Source organism: Carlito syrichta, unplaced genomic scaffold (assembly GCF_000164805.1).
Source record: "Carlito syrichta isolate Samal-C Ts95f unplaced genomic scaffold, Tarsius_syrichta-2.0.1 Scaffold302967, whole genome shotgun sequence".
In the NCBI taxonomy this organism is placed as follows: Eukaryota; Metazoa; Chordata; class Mammalia; order Primates; family Tarsiidae; genus Carlito; species Carlito syrichta.
The window spans coordinates 76,058-88,132 of NW_007247063.1; positions in this window are offsets into that span (position 1 = coordinate 76,058).

Genomic DNA, 12,075 nt, shown 5'->3' on the forward strand with positions numbered 1-12,075 from the left:
TTCCCCTTGGATCCCACTGACTCACATGTCAATCTCCTCTGGAAACACCCTCACAGACACTCTTAGGAAAAATGCTTCACCAGTCATTTAGGCATCCCTCAATCCAGTCTAACTGACACTTAATATTAACCATTGCAGCAAGAGATCTCAGAACTTCACTTTAGAATATGAGGTACTTGGCATTTATTGTTTTGTTCTTTGGAACCTCTGGCAAAACTCTCTTTTTATTTTTAATTTTTATGAATATATAATAGTTGTACATATTTATGGAGGACATACAGTGTGTAATGATCACATTCTAAACTCTTATATTTGACGACATTGACTTTCTTTTTCTCTTTTTTTTAAAGATGTGGGGTACAATTCAGGGTTAGGTATACAAATGTTCATTATGCAGGTACCCTTGTTGTGAGGTGTGCCCCTCCCTCCTGGCAGTTTCCCACTACTGCCAATTCCTTTCTTATAGTATTATGATAATTGTTCAGGGTTTGCTTATGAGTGAGAACATATGGTACTCATTTCTTTGTTTCTGTGATAGATCGCTGAGTATGATAGACTCTAAGTCCATCCAAGTTGCTGCCAAGTTCATAATTTTGTCCTTCTTTATGGCTGCATAATATTCCATTGTGTATATGTACCACATTTTTTTTATCCAGTCCAGCTTCAGTGGGCAGCATGGTTGGTTCCATGCTTTTGCTATGGTGAATAGAGCTGCAACAAACATGTGTGTGCAGATATCTTTTTTGTAGAATGACTTGAGTTCCTCCAGGTATATTCCCAATAGGGGGATTGCTGGGTCATATGGAAGGCCAATTTCTAGTTCGTTCAGAAATCACCACACTGTCTTCCAAAGAGGTTACACTAGTTTGCATTCCCCCACCAGCGGTGTAGAAGTGTTCCTTTTTCTCTGCATCCTCGCCAGCATCTATTGTTGTTTGTTTTATTAATGATGACCATTCTTACTGAGGTTAGGGGATATCTTAGTGTGGTTTTGATTTGCATTTCTCTGATGATCAGTGAGGCTGAGCACTTTTTCATGTGTCTGTTGGCTGACCGTATATCTTCTTTTGAGAAGTGTCTATTCATGTCTTTTGCCCACTTTTGCATGGGGCTGTTTGTTTTTTTCCTTTCGGCGCGTTTGCGTTCCTTGTAGATCCTAGGTGTTAGGCCTTTGCCAGATACACAGTTGGAAAATATTTTTTCCCATTCTGCAGGCTGTCTTCCCACTCTCTTGAAGGTTTCTTTTGCTTTGCATAAGCTTGTCAGTTTGATAAGGTCGACACTGACTTTCAATGTCCTGTTCAACACAGGCCTTCAGAATGTTTTCAACCCACAGCATCTTCATCCATTGCACCCTTATTTTAGGTGCCCAAGTGCATTAACTTATCCACTTTACTTACCTCAAAAGTGGGGGTAAGGCAGTACCACCTCTCGTTCTTTGTGTTGTCAAGGTGCATGCACATATTTGACCGCTTCGGCATTTGTACCCCTGGCATTTAGATTGCTACATATTGAAGTATGCTGCATGCTAAAGTAGGAAGTATGATTGCCACTTTATGCTTGTGTTGGCACCTCTGGTGCTTCAACTCCATGTGGACCAGGCCCTGAACACCCATATAATGGGACAGTCAGTTCCCCGATGTTTTTGACAGATTTATGCTGGGGTTGCAAGCACGTGTATATTTAAAGACCTCTTCAAAATACTTGATATCTATTGGATTCAGCCATCTGTTCATTCCAGGTCAGTCGGTGTATGTAGCTCTTCATTTTGCACACACCTTTTTCCTCACATTTGTATTCAATTTTTTTTTTGGCTATATTGTTATATGACAGGGCTCTAGGCACATGGTGATGAGCCCTAGAATTGGCAGGAGCCCAAGTTTATATGTGTTATCATGGCAACATTTTCTATTATGGCCCCAGTGTCATGTTGGAACTGTAGTTCATGCTCCAAGCAAGCCTTCTTATTATGCCTTTTTAAGGGTTTCTCCACTCCAGATTCTTCTTGTCACTTAGGTGAATCAGACACTGGTTCATGTATTTCAGGGGATTTAAGAAAAGCTTTCTGAACCACTGTCATTTGCTTGAAGCAAGAGTCAAGTGATCTTTGTCCTTTCCTCATAAGTGTGGATAAAATGCCCACCAACTCCTTTTAGATCTACATGTCTTCCATGGAGAACATAGATTTTTCTTCTGCATGTTGTGGAAGTGTAGTTCTCTCCTAAACCAGTCTTCTTATTGTGCCTCTGACAGGGGCAGCTTCAGATCCAACTTTCTCTTTCTCAATGATTTAGCCACTAATCTCTGTGCCCTTCTAACTTCCAGAGGTTGACATTTACTGAAATTTTTCAACCTTTTTCTTCATCACATCATCCCCTGATACTGTAAGTGTTCACCTAGTTTGCAGAGCTATAAAATGTCTGCTCCAGACAGATTTTGCCAGCACAATAGTTATTTTATGGATGGACCAATGCCTAGAGTTTACTATTCAGCCATCTTCCATGGCAACTCTAACCCCAGGTTCTTGACTTCTCTGCAAGAGTCACACACTAAACACTGTGTTTCACAGACTTCAGGGGATATAAGACAAGTTTTCTGAAGCTCTTTGTCATTTAATTGAGACAAGAAGAAGGTAATCTTTGGTCTTCTCTCATCAGGGTTGAAAAAAACCCACCATAATATCTTTCACAGAGTCTACATGTCCACATGGAGAGCACAAACATTTCTTCTATAGGAGGTGGGATTGTAGTTAGCTCCCAAGGAAACTCCCTTTTTCACTTCTGGAAGGAGTAACTCCTACCCTAGATTCTCTTCCTACATGATTCAGATACTGTGTTCCTCTAACTCAGGTCATGAATGAAGCTTCTGGATGCTGTTGTTATTGAGTCAGCCATTCCACCTCTCATCTCATAATCTCCAGTCATGCAAGTTAGAGTTTTACAGCGAAACAGGTGTTGGGTACTGGATGGCTTAGCTTCCTCCTTGAATAGGGAGATTATATGACTTAAGAGTGTTCAAGGAAGAGGATTCCCTAGTGTCAGCCAAGTGTAGGGCTTTGGCTCTACCTTTTTGCCTTGGTGGCCTTACACATAACCATTATAGGCCATGCAAGGAAAATCTGAGTGTGGCAGAACACTGTGTGATCCCTCCAGAATATAAGGGAATGGGAGGCATGTGAGGAATTGCTCCAAGGCCATCTTCTACTTACCTCCCTTTCTTCTGTGAAAGGTTGTAATAAGGCAGTTTCTCATCCCCTCCATGGTCTCTTGATACATGAGGCTTTTTAATGTCCACTCAATGTTAGACTAGAACTGCAGTATAGAAAATCCCTTAGCATTCACAACCCTAGCACACTGTAACAGACCACTTTGCTAAAATCTTTGGTGACATGGGGCCATGTGATCCTTAACCTTTGTTGCTGAAACCCTTGCTGTGTTGCAAAGGTGGCACGAGTTAGAAATAAAGAAGGTTAGAACCCCTTACATCTAATAAAAACATTCCATAGTTATCACATTTTCATCTGTGTCACTAGGATATTGAAACTATCTTCCTCTGATCAGTAGCCCTGACCATAGATAAAATATTCCCTGCTGATCAAGATAGTCAGTTATGCAGCAATATATTGAGGTCTGCTCCTCCAGTTAGTTGAAAGGAAGGGAACATTAAGGATAGTTTTCAGTAAAAAAACAAATAAATTATAGAGGCTTCCTTCTTTTTTCTTTTTTTTTTTTGAGTTGGAGTCTTACTCTGTCGCTCAGACTGGAGTGCAGTGGTATGCTCCCGGCCACCGCAGCCTCGACCTGCTGGGCTCTGGCGATCCTTCCGCCTCAGCCTTCCAAGTAGCTGGAACTACAGGCACGCGCTACCACACCCGGCTAATTTTTTGATTTATTGTAGAGATGAGGTCTCGCCAAGTTGCCCAGGCGGGTCTCGAACCCACGGGCTCAGGCAATCCACTCACCTCAGCCTCCCAAGGCGCGGGATTACAGGCTGAGCCACCAAGCCCGGCTGAGGCTTCCTTTTGATCAGTAGATGTGGGGGTCCAGTCAGTTGTACTGGAGGGGAAGAAGTGGAGATTATCTGGTTGCCGAACGATTGTTCCCATGTTCAAGCCAATTGGACCACAAGCACCAGGGTAATGACAAGAAGTAGACAGGAGAACCTATAAAACCTTGCAGAGTTCTGTCTTCTTATGACTCATGTTTGTCTAACACATTCAGCGCCTCCTTTCTATATAGACCTTTCTTCTTTCAAGAGAAACAAGTTTAAGATCGAGACACTAGACCTTCTCTAACTAGAACAGGAGGTTTTATTCATTGGTCAGGGTGTGCTGGGTACTTGGTGTGAGACATGTCGCAATTATTGGCACAGATTCAGAAGTCATGGTGCTGCCTTGAAGCATCTGTGAGTATGGTCAGAAATTTAATTTGGATGTGGAAACATCTCTCAGTTTTGATATGGACTAATGTGAGTTTATGGGTGGGCCTCTTTCATGCAAATACACATGCAGATTATTGTAACTAATACTTCTGAATGCTTTGTGGGAATAATTGTGTTAATTGTATGTACTTCTCTTCATTGTAGGGGATGTTCACAATGGTGAAATGCCACAATCAGAGCAATGGTAGTGAGTCAAGTGGACAATCAGGTGTCACCTAGAGCTCCCCAGCCCAGCCATAAGGTATCAATAAGACAGTGTAGTATGCTGGGTTAGGGTGCATATGATAAGAGTCTCCTACACTGATCAAGGAACTAAAGGAGGCAGAGGTGCTTAAAGAGACTATACTATCCTACAGCAGTCATGTATGACCTATGATAAAAGCCAATGGTACTTGATGCCTCATTGCAAATGACTACAAGCTCGATGCTGTAGCAGTTTTCTTCCTGACTGCAGTTCCAAATATCATGATGGTCATGGGATCCATTGTGCAGAATGAAGGGCCTGTACACAGGGTTGGACATGTTCATGGTTTCTTCATATCCCACTACAATTAGATGATCAGAGCCTATTGTCTTCATGGGGCCCAGCATATAAAACATTCCCTCTGTTTTGTTGCATGGTGACCTAAGGCTTTCCATTATTTCTCATAAGTTGATTGGCTAAGACCTACAAAAGACTGAATTATACCAGAGAAGTCCTGGTACCTTTAAATGATGACATTATTTTGACTGGAAGGGCTGAAGACAGTGTTTTGTCTCTGTTATATAGATGGTTCAGTATGAAAGTGGTGATGGAAGATTAATCCTGACAAGAATCAGTAGCCAGTTAACTAGATATATTTTGATGAAACATGCCAACTGATGCCAGGTTAACAATCCTGACTCTTTTTAAGAGAAAAATTGATGAACTTAAAACATCCAGAAAACATAAATTGGGAGAGCATATGATAAGCTTGATCAATATTAGATGAACTTCATGCCTCACATGGGGATCCTGCTCAGCCCATTCTATAAGACACCAAGAAAGGCATCCACTTTGACCAACAACATGCCTTAGAAACTATGGAGCAATCTCTATAGATCAGCTTTTCACTTGGGCTAATCATTCAGGCAGTAAATTTTGAATGAATGTGTTGGTGTAGTAGGATATGACCAGTGAAGGAACCTTTTATCACATGCACCCTAACCCAGTATACTACACTGCTTTACTGATACCTAAATGGCTGGGCTGGGGAGCCCTGGGAAACACCTGATTTTGTATGTATAGACAATGGCACACTTTGGGATTGGTTTATGATACTTGCCTGACATTGCCACCTGATATACTCGTTTGAGAGACTATTACTGCCTATTAGTGGATGTTAGTGAACGTTGAGAGTAATTGAGCAAGAACAGGGGTTATAATGGCCTAACTGCCCTATCATGAGGTGAGTCCCACATGAGAACACAAATAATGTGGGTAATGCCCAAGTAATATCCATTTTTTAAGTGAAAGTGGTATATCCCTTGGAAAAGTAGACTAGGCATTAATGGTGTCTTATAGATACAAGATAAAATGTCCAGTCACCTTCCACATTCAGTTGACTGACATTCAGGGACTGTGCCAGTACCCTGTCATCTCATGGCATGGGATACCTAAGTTCCTGAGGACTGTGCCAGCACTCTGTCATCTTGTGGTGTGAAATACCCAGGTTACTGAGGATGCCTGGATCTAGTACACAGATACATCTGCTGAGTTAAAGGCAGATCAATTGTACTAGCTGTAGCAGGTATACAACTCCAAGGAAAACGGCTTACATTTGTACATGGAAAAGGGAGTTCTACTCAATAGATGGAGATACTAGGTATATACTTGCCCTTAAAAATGCTCCCAAATGCACTCTTTTACATTTAGACTGATTTCTCAGGTACCCATAGACTAATAGTGTGGATAGGTGGTTGGCAGTGTGACAAGTGGTTTATCAAGTCTAAACCTCTAAGGCAGCATACATTAGCAGCTGTTAGCAGAAGACATGCAACTCCTTCTCATGTCCATGTAGGTGCATATGGATTAGGACCCTGTGATATTAAAATTTTATGAAAGGATAGTGAGTAAATATAATTACAGTGTTATTAAACAGCAATATGAGATATTTTATACAAATTAGAAATGAAGGTGCCAAGAATCTATGGAAGTTTATTAAATTTGACTGCATAAAAGTTGAATAAAGGTTAAAGCTCACACGTATAATCCCAGCACTTTGGGTGGCAGAGGCGAGAGGATTGCCAGGAGTTTGAGACCAGCCTGGGCAACTTGTGAGATCTTGTATCTACAATAAATCAAAAAATTAACTGGGCATGGGGGCACACACTTGTAGTCTTAGTTACTCGGGAGGCTGAGGCAGAAGGATCACCTGAGCCCAGCAGGTCAAGACTGCAGTAACTATGAGTATGCCACTGTACTCTAGCCTGGGCAACAGAGTGAGACTCTGACACACAAAAAAAGTTAAAAAATCTTTTTAAGGAATCAACAAACTGATCAGATATGTCCTGTTCAAGTTAGACTATGGCCACCTGGATAGACTATGCAGCAAGGCATTGTAACTCATCCACAATTTAGGATCTGGCCCAAGCAAAAGACCTGGTGATTCCAGCACATGAAGTCAAAGAAATCTGAAAATGTGACCAGAGTGGAAGCTACGTGATCAAGTAGAGTGGGAATTGCCACTTTCCAAATGTGGAAGTGTCCAACTTGTCCCGTTCCCTTTACTCAAGGTTACTGCTTGGTATGCACTACAGTTAATCTCTTATCTGAGTATGTCACTGCCAACCCTGCATGCCCAACAGATGGAAGAATTCTAGGCAAGCACTTTAAGTTAGAATGTGTTTTATATTTGGATACACTATCCACATGCAATGAAGCAATGATGTCACCTTTTCAGTGAGATATTCAACAAGCCATCCATTCTCTGTCTAATTCCCAGGCAATAGGTGCTGCTGAAAGATGACTAGGATTCTTAAAGAAAAAAAAGAAAACTTAAAAAGAAGACTGGACAACTGATGCTCAACTTCTGGTGGAGCACACACTTAAGAAAGTCAATTTGGGGTCTAAATGTGGCACTATCCCTGTAAGTATTGTCCATTTATTTTTCTTTTCTTTTTTTCTTTTTTTGAGTTGAAGTCTCACTCTGTCACCCAGACTGGAGTACAGTGGCACACTCCTGGCCACCGCAACCTCGACCTGCTGGGCTCCGGCAATCCTTCCGCCTCAGCCTTCCAAGTAGCTGGAACTACAGGTGCGCGCTACCACACCCAGCTAATTTTTGGTTTATCGTAGAGATGAGGTCTCGCCAAGTTGCCCAGGCGGGTCTCAAACCCGCGGGTTCCGGCAATCCACTCACCTCGGCTTCCCAAAGCGCGGGATTACAGGCTGAACCACTGAACCTGGCCGGAGTATTGTCCATTTAAAGGAACACTTAATAATGTTGTTGGGAAGAGGGGAAAGACTTCTCAATCTTGAGAAGAAAATGACTGCCTCTGATAGCTCCTTCTAAAATTTCTTTCCTCTTTTTTCACCTCAGCTTTTCATGTCTCTGACTTATCCAAAGGAATTGAAATCAGTATCTCAGAGATATCTGCACACTTATGTTCATTTCAGCATTATTCCCAATAGCCAAGATATGGAGCAACCTAAATGTCTATCAATAGATGAATAGATAAAGAAAATGTGGTATAGATAGGCAATGGAATACTATTCAGCCATAAAAAGTCAACCTTTCTGATAAGTCTTTTTTTGTTTGCTTGACACAAGGGGAAGCATCTTTGTCCCTCCCTCATGTGGGTAGAGAAAAAACCCACCACACTCCCTTTCTATTGGTTCAAATGACCTCCGGGAGAAACAGCCCTTCTGCAAGTGTTGGAAGTGTAGTTTTCACTCAAGCAAGCAATTTTGATCCTTTTGGCAGGGGCAGCACCTGTCCTAGCTTTTTCCTTCATGAGTCAAACACCAGTCCCTGTGTTCCTCTAAATTCAGTGAGCATAAGTTCAGCTTTCTGAAGCTCTTCATCATTTTCCTATAGCATGAAGGTAGTAATCTTTGTCCCTCTCTCATGAGGGAGTGGAAAATGCCCACCGTACTCCTCTTCTTAGGTTCCATGTAGCCACCATCGATATACAAATCTTTTTCTGCATGTGGTAGATAAACAGTTCTCTTTCAAGCCAGCCCTTCTTTGGAACCTTCTCAAGGGGCAAGTCCAGCTCCAATTTCTTTTTCTGAGACAGATCCTAGTACCTGTATCTCTCTAACTCTGGGGGACCTGAAGTTCCTAGAAAATTTTCAGTCTCTTTTTCAACAAGCACTCCTCTGGATGCTGCAACTCATCAAATAGACTCTAGAAGTTTCAAATAGTTGTTTCAGACAGTCATTGCCAGCTTAATAGTTATTTTGTTGGAGGGACCAATTCCTTGTGTCTCCTAGTCCATCTTCTATGACTTCTCCTAACATAGGGTTTCCAGAGAGTATCTGCTTTTTCCTGCAGATGAGACTGAATAAGACAAGAGAACAACCCATACTAAGGTTCTAGTGGAGCAGGCTAAGAAAGCAAATTTGGGCTCTAAGTGTGGCATTTCCCCAGCCAGTACCCCTCATTTAAATAGATGTTTAATTATAAAATGGAGGAAGGATAGAGGTTGCCCAGAGTCAGAATGGGGTGGAAATGTATATCACACTGATAACTCCCTCCAAAATTTCTTTCCTCCTTTTTTTGCGTGAATGTTTTCTATTCCAGAGGTAGGTGATGGTCTAGTGTTTACTTAACCATTTTTGTTCAAGGTTTTGTCAAGATAACCGAGAACCATGCTTTACAATTTTGAGTTCTTGGAATGTATTGTTTTATCTTTTGTACCCTCTGACCAAACTTTTATATTCTAAGATATGTTGCTTTCAATATCTTGTTCAAGGAAGACTTTCAGGAATGTTTTTGGCCTTCACTTCACCTTCACTCTGCACCTTTGATTTCACTTGCACCTTCACTCTCTATACACTCATGTAGGTAATTGGATACATTTACTTATCTGCTTTACTTATTTCAAGAGTGGGGGATGTCTGTATCCCATCATTTTATTTTTTTTCCCATTCCATTGTTCAACAAGGTATCAGGGTCTTCAGACCTCACCATATATGTGATTGCTTTTTGTTCTCTTTGTGGGAAAGTCTCCTTTTTGTATCATCTCCACTAAAAATTATACTCCAATTTTCAAGTGGGAACACTTAGACAAGTGGGTATTTTCTGGAATTATTTTGTTTCTATTGTCAGTGGATCCTTTTTTATGACTAAATGATTCAAGACTCATTAAAAAGACTTCACAGTTTTTGGCTGTTGACTTGGCTCCAACTTCAGGTTTTGATTCGATCCCTGTACACAGTGTGTGTAGTGCTTCATTTTAGCAAAAATGAACTCCCTTCATATTACTTTTTCTGCCATTTGGATCACAATATGTTATAGCTACAAACACCAAAGTAGGAACTGTGAGCCCAAATTTGCCTAAAAAGTGCTGGTGGAACCTCTGAAGGCCCCATTTCCATGTTGGTCCCACTCTGAGTGCCTACACAGGTTGGGAAGTCAGGTTACCAACTGTTTTTGACCAATTTACTTCTTGGTTTTTAACCCCCTTTTTTTTTTGGTGCCTGATAACGTAACAGTGCTTTTTGGTAAAATACAGATGAGATCATGATGGCTGAATTAGCAAAAGTTGATTGTGTAAAGAAAGAAAGAAGATTTTGAATCTTCTTTCTGTTCATTTTTAGATACATCAAATTTAGGAAACCAAGTATAAGGAAGATGAATATGTGGAAATGCATTCCGTTAGGAATCCCTTACCCAGCAACCCCAGGAAAATGTCTTTGAATGATCAGGTGCCTGTCTTCAGTTGGAGGATCACTGCATTCTATTTAGTTATCATTCAGCATAATGAAAAAGAACATGGGATAGTTGGGAAAATACAGGGAAAGGGTTGGTGAACTGGGAGAAATCCAGTAATACATGGTGGGTTATGCTATGCATGTAACCCAGTATCCCTTACTTCCTCGTTCTCTGAGTAGTCAGAGTACATGCAAACCCTTCCACATATGTGACTGCCTTTAGCTGTGTCTTCTTTCATAACCTCCTTGTTGTTCTTGAAGGATCATCTCTAGTGTGAACTTCTTTTCTACCCTTTGTACAGCGGGTCTTTTACTAGAGTGTTTTTTGGGGGGAACTTCTTTCATATTTTTGAACTATTTGTTGCCTTTCTTTTCTCTGTCTACTCACGAGTTGACGAAGTCCTTGTTATTATCCCCCTGATGCAGTTCCCAGGGAGAGAAGAACTTAGGGAGTAGAGCAAATAAGAGATTTTCCTTCTGTAAATATAGGAATTGCTGTTGAATCCCAAGGTGCACTCTTACTGTCATTTCGCCTTGAGAACTTCAGTCTCACTTTATTTTACTTGTAGGCTCTTAAATTTTTATGGTCAATTTTTATGGTGAAGCTCTTTGTCAATGCTTTGCAGCAAGAAAGATACAATATTTGTCCTTTCTTATGAATGTGTAGAAAATGACCAACAGACTGACAAATCTCTCTAAAAATTACTTTCACCTTCTCTCACCTCAACTCTTTTCTTTGTTGTGGGTGATAGGCTAATGCCAACAGATCTCATTTGGGTCCATTATTCTTAAAGCTGGCCTGACACCTCACTTTAGAATATGAGATTATTTGACATTTATTGTCTTGGTCTTTGGACCCTATAATTGTGTACTAGGATTGCTGTGACAAAATACTAGAAATTTGGTGATCAAACAACTGAAATGTATTAGAAATCAAGGTATTTTCAGGAATTCATGCTTTTGAGGGATGTGGGAGGAGGATCTTTGCCAGGACCGTGTTCTTGGGTTGTAGATTTTTTTGTAGATTTTCCATTTTTTCACTTTCACATGGCATTCTTTTTGTGTATTTGTCTGTGACCAAATTTCCTCTTTTTTAAAAATATAAGTACAGAAGTTACACTGGATTAGGGCCATGCTAATAACCTAATTTTACCTTGATTTTCTTTGTAAAGACCCTATTTCCATAAAAGAGTATCTACCAAATCTCTTATTTCACAGGTTGTGTGTTGGACATCTCATTCAATGCAGGATTCCAGGAATGTATCTTTTCTCTGACTGACCGCTAGATGCAGCCTAGCCCCAACAATTTTGTAACCTACTCTTTTGTGTTCCCTTTTTTCTTTCCAAGAATTCCTCTTGAGTAGTTTTTTGTTTTTTTGAGTTGGAGTCTCACTCTGTCGCCCAGACTGGAGTGCAGTGGCACGCTCCTGGCCATCGCAGCCTCGCCCTGCTGGGCTCCTGTGATCCTTCCCCCTCAGCCTTCCAAGCAGCCAGAACTACAGGTGCAAACTACCACGCCCAGCTAATTTTCTAATTATTGTAGAGATGAGGTCTCGCCAAGTTGCCTAGGTGGGTCTCGAACCTGCGGGCTCAGGCAATTCACTTGCCTCAGCCTCCCAAAGTGCTAGGATTACAGGCTGAACCACCGAGCCCGACCCTCTTAAGTAGTTTTTTTTTTTGAGTTGGAGTCTCACTCTGTCACCTGGACTGGAGGGCAGTGGCTGCTCCCCGCCCCC